The sequence below is a fragment of the Camelus bactrianus genome, chromosome 9 (genome assembly GCF_048773025.1).
Source record: "Camelus bactrianus isolate YW-2024 breed Bactrian camel chromosome 9, ASM4877302v1, whole genome shotgun sequence".
Classification (NCBI taxonomy): domain Eukaryota; kingdom Metazoa; phylum Chordata; class Mammalia; order Artiodactyla; family Camelidae; genus Camelus; species Camelus bactrianus.
Window position 1 is genome coordinate 7,679,992 of NC_133547.1, and position 7,502 is coordinate 7,687,493.

At 44.5% G+C, this 7,502-nt stretch overlaps 1 non-coding gene and 1 pseudogene across 1 annotated transcript; both read right to left on the reverse strand.

The window, feature by feature from the left end:
• Positions 1–3,561: 3,561 nt before the first annotated feature.
• On the reverse strand, positions 3,562–3,775 carry LOC123614580 (small nucleolar RNA U3). The gene has a single exon (XR_006722017.1). It is a non-coding gene; the product is annotated as a small nucleolar RNA U3 (small nucleolar RNA).
• A 1,256-nt stretch (positions 3,776–5,031) lies between these two features.
• Positions 5,032–5,131, reverse strand: LOC123614586 (U6 spliceosomal RNA; annotated as a pseudogene).
• Positions 5,132–7,502: the final 2,371 nt, after the last annotated feature.

Genomic DNA, 7,502 nt, shown 5'->3' on the forward strand with positions numbered 1-7,502 from the left:
TTTTGAAGTGAGGTCATAAAGCAATACAGTGCCTGTTTAGCTCTCTTGGGACATTGTCTTCAGAGCCGAGCCCTGAGATGCCCTGTAAGAAGTCCCAGTGCCCTGAGGCCACCATGTTGGAAGGATGCCTAGACCACATGGAGAAACCATGCACTGGTGTTCTGGCCAAAAGTCCCAGCTGAGGTCCTGGCCAATACCAGCATCCACCACCAGTTTTTTTGGTGGGGAGAGGGGGAGGTAATTAGGTTTATTTATTTTTATTTACTTTCAATGGAGGTACTGGGGATTGAACCCAGGACCTTGTGCATGCTAAGCATGTGCTCTACCACTGAGTGCCACCCTCCCCACCAGATATTGAGTGCATAAACCTTTGAGGTGACTTCAGTTCACCCACCTTCTAACTATCACTGCATGAGAGGCTCTGAGCCTGAGTCCGGTCAACCCCCAGATTTGTGAACCAAATAAATGATTATTAGTTAAGCCACTGCTTTAGGGCAGTTTGTCATGCAGCAGTAGATTATCAGAACACCTGTTAACTCCTACTCATCCTTTAAATCTCACCCAAATATCTCTCGCTAAGCAAACCTTTCCTGCCCCTCAGGCCTGACCAGATTCTCAAGGCACATCCTCTTACTGGCCCTCCACTTCTCCTTTGTCGCACTTGTCACCATCACTATTAGTTGCATAATTAGTTTAATGTCTGTCTCCCTTACAGAGGGTCTGACATACTCAGTTATATATACCTCCAGGATCTGGTTCATTGGGTCCAAACATGTCTAAAACTGATCTCATGACTGTCCCCTCCTCTGCCATCCATCCCCGCCTCCTGCTGTGTTCCCAACTCTGTGACTGGCACTACCACTCAGTCATTCAATTGCCTGGGTCACAAATTATGGAATCATAAGTAAGAGTTTGGGATTAACAGATACACACAATTATATATAAAATAGATAAACAAGGACCTACTGTATAGCACAGGGCACTATTTCAATATCTTATAATAACCTCTAATGGAAAAGAATCTGAAAAATAACATATATGTACGTATAACTGAATCGCTTTGCTGTACACCTGAAACTAACACAACATTGTAAATCAACTCTACTTCAATGAAAAAAAAAATTATGGCATCAGCTTTGACTCATGTCATTCTCTTTCCTCAGCAAATTCTCTACTTTCAAAACCAATCCTCTTCAATAGGTTAAACAGAGAACCATGTGACCTGGCAATTCCACTCCTAGGTATACGCTCAAAAGGATGAATACAGGTATTCAAACAAAGACTTGTACATGATTGTTCAAAGCAGCAGTACTCACCAGAGCCAAAAGATGGAGGCAATCCATTGTTTGGGAGATTCAGCCCTGTTGTAGCACGTATCAGAGCGCCATTCCTTTTTATTGCTGAGCAATATCCCATTGTACGCATGTATATTTTGTAATCGACTTATCAGCTGATGGACATTTGGGTCGCTTCCACTTTTTGGCTACGATGAATAACGCTGCTCTGAACACCTGTGTACAGGTTTTTGTGTGGACATTATTGGGGTTTTTTAACAGATGATAGTGACACAATCAGATCCATATTCTTAGATGAAATATGAATCTTGAAAGGGTTTTGTGGGGGGCAGGTACCACATCTCATTCATCTTTGAGACTCCAGGTCCTCTCCCAGTGGTGATCAGGGGGTGCTCAGTATACAATGGGTGAGTGAAACTAAGTCCAAAGAGGGATGCACAAGACTACAAATGATTTTAGAGTCTTGGGATACACACTTATCCAGACCCCTTTGGGAGCCAGGCATTTCACACGCTGCCCTGGGAGTGCTGACTTCATCTGTTGCCACCACAGCCGTTGAGGATGGTGGAAACGGAACAGAGGTTTGAATTGTGGACGGGATCAAATTCTACTTTGGACATGACTTCTATTCATGCAGGCAGGGAGCTGGAGAGGAAAGGCTTGTGTTCCTGGGCTCCCAGGGAAATAATTCCAGACTCAGGTATGTATCCCTTCACTGTTCAGAAAAAAACGCTTAGTGCAATGGTTCTTAACTGGAAGCAGTTTTTCCCCTCAGGGGACACTTGGCCATGTCCGGAGACATTTTGATTGTCACACTGTGGAGAGAAGGTGCTACTGGTCAGGGAGGCTGCTAAACATCCTACAGTGCACAGGACGGCCCCCCACCACAAAGAACCATCTGATCCCCAACTGTCAATGGTGCTGAGATTGAAAATTCTGCTGAGGGGGCTCCCCATGGCCTGAACAAATCCTAAGACTCCCTCACCAGTCACCTTCTGTTAAAAGTCCCGTCTTCCAGGAAACGAGGTGGGCGATAGTATCTACATCATGAGGTGGTTGTGAGAATTCAGTGAGATTATACATAAGAACATTTAGAAGGGAGTCTGGTGCATGATATGCATTACTGAAGGCTTTCATATATGATTGCTACTTCTGTTGTTGTTGTTGTTGTTGTTGTTGTTGTTGTTGTTATTATCCCACCAGTCTTGGAGCATCAATCTCCAGCCTCCATATCTAACTCCGGTCCTTCTCTGAATTTCCCAGGATCACTTTCCCTTTCATAGCCTGTGTTCAGGGAGACTCTGCCCACCCACACCCCGGTGATGCTTTCTAATCAAGTGTCTGGCACATGGTCAGCAAACTGATGGTTACTGGGCTCACTGAATTCATAATCCACATGGCCTTTAAAATGCGGATTGGGTCTGAAACTTTTTAAAAATCTGCTCCAGTCCTTATAACCTTCTCCTTCCTCCTTCAGCCCATGGAAGCTAATTTCGTCCTTTGGTAATTAACCAAATGCCACTGGTTCTGTGTGATTTCACAGTCGATTTCCTATGTGCCAGACCCTGCTAGGTTACTAGAGATAGAAACATGGGTAAGAGTGCCTTACCTCTTTGACGAGATTTTATGGTCAAATATTAAGTTCCTAAGGATTCTTTTTTCTTTCTTTTTTATAGTTTTATTTTATTTTTGGTGGTCGTGGTGAATTAGGTTTATTTATATATTTTAATGGAGGTACTGGGGATTGAATCCAGGATATTACGCATGCTGAGCATACACTCTACCACTAAGCTATATCCTCCCCCCAGCTTTCTTAATTTACTGTTTCAATCAACAAATATTTACTGAATGCCCATGGTGGTAAAAGGATGGGCTTGTTTCTGCCTCTGCCTCTTCCTAGCTGCATAGCCTTGAAGAATTTACTTAACCTCTCTGAGCTGGTTTCCTCATCTGAAAAGTAGGGATGATGGTAGTATTCCCAGCTCATCAGGATGTTGTGAGGAGTAAGTTAATATCAGTAGAGCTCAAAAATGTTTTCTATTTATATTATACATTATAATTAGGGTGACTAACTGTCGCAGTGTGTTTGGAATTGAGGAGTTTCCAGGCACATGGGGCTTTCAGTGCTGAAGTCAGGAAAGTTCCAGGCAAACTGGGATGAGTTGGTCATCTTGATATAATTATAACTATTAATAATAATATTCATTTTTATTAGAGATGATAATGTCTTGCTAAGTGCTATGGCGAATAGACTGTTATTTTTTTCCCCACTCAGATGGCGTTCTCTCCCTCTTAGTCTCCCAAAGGAAAAGAAGGACAATCATCAATGGCAAATGACAGTCGCCAAAGCGACACCAAGAGCTGGCTTCACACTCTGGAGAGAACGCTGCGCCTCCTCCTCATGGTTTCAGGTGTTCTACACATTCAGAGAAACTTCTCTAGTCATGGACTACAGCAATGATCCCTGAAAGCATAGTCTTGCGAATAGACAATTGAATGAGGACAGACCACACCTTTCAAGGAGCATCTGGTCTGGTAGGAGAAACAAAAGAATTACAAAAATTACCAAAAATAGAAAACAGAATTGTGAAATGTGTTTTCTAACATACAAACTAGAGGGGAGGAGGGATATAGCTCAGTGGTGGAGCGCATGCTTAGCATGCATGAGGTTCTGGGTTCAATCCCCAGTACGTCCATTAAGAAAGAAAAGAAAAGAAATACAAAGGTTTCTCTACAGATAAATACATACCTAGAGATGCTCCTATTTGCACCCCAAAGAGTGTTCCCAAGAGCATTTTGCTGACAGCAGACACAGCATTATAAATCAACTATACCTCAGTAAAAATGTTTGATTCCATTATAAATATACCACAAATAAACATACAGCAATTTATCCAGTGTCCTACAGAAGGACATTTTCTTTTTCTTTTTTCCTAAACCTTTGATTCTGGAGAAATTCTCGATTTACAGGAAAGTTGGAAAGATACTCACCTCCATACACCCCTCACCTTGTTTCCTCCAATGTCAACATCTGACGTTATCCCAGTACATTTGTCAAAACCATGAACTCGGCACTGATACATTACTATTAACTGAATTCCAGTCTTTGTTGAGATTTCACTACTTTTTCCACTAATGTCCTTTTTCTGTTTCAGAATCATCCAAGGTTTTTTTGGGGGGGTGTGCTTTTTTTATTTGCTATAACAAACATTGCTTCTTATGATTAGTCTTGTGCACATCTCCTAGGGCTTATGAGTAAGTTTCTCTACAATTTCTGGATTTGCTGGGGCATAGGACACAATACATCTTTAATTTTATTCAATAACTCAAATTTGTTCTCCCATGTGACTGTACCAATTTTAGCCATTACCAGTAATGTGTGAGTTCCCCTTGCTCCACCTGATACAAAAAAATTAAAAATTTGCCAAACTGGTGGGTGTGACTGAATATCTGTGGTTTTAAACCTTGTTATCGTGGTCAGGTCCCTTTTCCTGTGTTTCCTCTTGTATGAAATGCCTTTACATATCTTTTGTTTATTGAAGTATAGTCAGTTTACAATGTTGTGTCAATTTCTGGCGTACAGCATAACAGTTCAGTCATACATATACATACATATATTCATTTTCATATTCTTTTTCATTATAGGTTACTACAAGATATTAAATATAGTTCCCTGTGCTATACAGTATAAACTTCTTGCATATCTATTTTATATATAGTAGTTAGAATCTGCAAAACAAATATGGAATGCTTCACGAATTTGCACGTCATCCTTGTGCAGAGGCCATGCTAATCTCTGTATCGTTCCAATTTTAGTATATGTGCTGCTGAAGCACTGTTTGTTTCTTTATTGGGCTGTCACATTAATTTGTAGCCTTTTAAAATCATTTCTGAGTGCTACATCTTTGTGTTAGGTGTTGCAAGGATCTGTCTTTGTCCGTAAAGTGATCAATGTTTGTCAAAGGACAGAAAAATGTTAGTTTACTTCAGGAGCTGAAGTCTTGTTCTTTAAACTCTCATCTACCCACTGGCCAGGGTCCTCATTTCCTCTATCAGGGGAGAGATCACACCACTGTATTTTTTTTTAAGGTTTGCTAAATAAATGAAGAATCCCTTCTAAATGGAAGGCAGGTGTTTAATTACTCTCTTTGCATAACCTACAAGGCCCTACATGCTCTGCCCCTAGTTTACTCTTCACTCGTATAGTTCTAACCACATTGGTCTCTGCTGTCCTTCAAATGGATCTTTGCCTCAGGGCCTTTGCACTTGCTCTTCCTTCAGATATTTTTATAGCTCCCTTCCTCAGGGCCTTCTGGTCTTTGCCCCATGTAACTTTGCCAGAGAGGCTTTTACTGACTTGTATAAAATAGCATCCTCTGACATTCTATCCTCTTTCCATACATTTTATTTAAAGAATAACCACAATGCATTCTAAATGTATTTTCCTGTCCCCCTCTACAGGTATGCTGTTCAGTACCAGAGCCACTAGCTACCTATGGCTATGGAGCCCCTGAAATGTGGCTGGTCTGAATTGAGATGTCCTGTAAATGTAAAATACACACCAGATTTTAAAGAGTCCCCCCAAAAGTAAATTATCTCATTAAAAATTTTTTGTATTGATTACATGTTCAAATAACATTTAGGGTTAAATTGTGTTATTAAAGTTTGTTCCACCTATTTTTTTAAACCTTAAAAAATGGCTACTAAGAAATGTAAAATTATGTGGCTGGCACTTGGGGCTTGTACCATAGTTCTATCAGATAGTGATGCTCTAGAACATAAGAAACCAGGGATGTTTGACTCATACACTGTGGTATCTCAAAAATGAACAGAAACTCAATAATTTTTGCTGAATGAAGAAATCCAAAAGTAGGATGCCAGTCCTTTTCCTCTCCTCTCTTTCCCATCTACCTCAGGGATCTATATTTTTAAAAAACAGAATTTAGGGAGAGGGTATAGCTCAGTGGTAGAGTGCTGTGCTTAGCATACATAAGTCTTGGGTTCAATCCCCAGTACCTCCATAAGTAAATAAGTAAATAATGTAGTTACTCCCCCATCCCAAAACTTTGAGGCATAAGTTATAAGAAAATCGCCCGTTTTAAGTGTATAAATCCAACGACTGTAAGCCACCACACTGTGCACCCATCGCTCCAATCCACTTTCAGAATATTTCCATCATCCCAATCAGACCCCTCGTGCTGGTTTACAGTCGATTCCTCATTCCCACTCCCAGGCAACCACGAATCTGCCTTCTGTCTCCCTAGGTTTTCAATACATGGTTTCCAAGGAATCAATTCTCTGGCTAAATTGTTCCAGGGCTCAAATGTCTTGGCCAGTCAGCACCCCCGGGCCATTGCTCTCCCCGGTTTCCATCTGTCCTGCATCACAGCTCAGCACAGAGCCCGACCCATACATGGCTCAGGGTTTGCCCAAAGAAAGGCGGAGCAGATCGCGTCCTGCTTTGTGCTTCTCCAGCCCCACACCTTCCCATCCCCACTGCAAGGCAGGTCTCGGTGGCCTCTGCCTCCGCCACGGCCTCCTCAAGAGCACTGGTGGTCCTCGATGGGCCCCACGGTCCTGATAGAACAGCCCCTGCTCTCATAACCCGCCACCGCGGGAGACTGCAGCTCAGAGCCGCCCGCAGGCAGCCGGAGTTCCCCGTGCTGCGTTCTAACGTCGCCCTGAAGGAACAATGGCCAGAGAAGGCAGACCCTCGGCCTCCCGGTGTGGGTCTTGGCGGGGGGGGGGGGGTCAGCCCCTCCCCCCGCAGACCCTTTCCTGCTGCACCTCCACACTCTCCCGCCCCCAACCGCCCTCCACCTAAAATGGCGACCAACTGCCTCCTTTCCCGCCAGCCTCTGGTCACCTGACCGCGCCAAGCCCCGCCCCTCGCGTGGCCCCGCCCCTCAGCGGCGGCCGAATAGTCGCCGAGACTGCGCGGCCAGGCCGCACGCGCCAGGAGCCTGGGCGGCGCGAGGCGAGCGCGAGGCCGCTCGGGGAGGCGCGAGGCGGCCCGCGGCCGCGCACGCGCACCCTCACCGGGGGTGAGCGGGGCGCTCCGGGGACGGACCCGGCTGCGCGTGCGCGCCCAGAGGCGTGGGGCCGCTGGGAGGCCCGCGAGGCGCGAGGCCAGGCGCGCGAGCCCCCGGGGGCGGGTAAAACCCGGTTGCTGCTACCCCTGTCCCCTTCCCCTTCCTCCCTATCCCG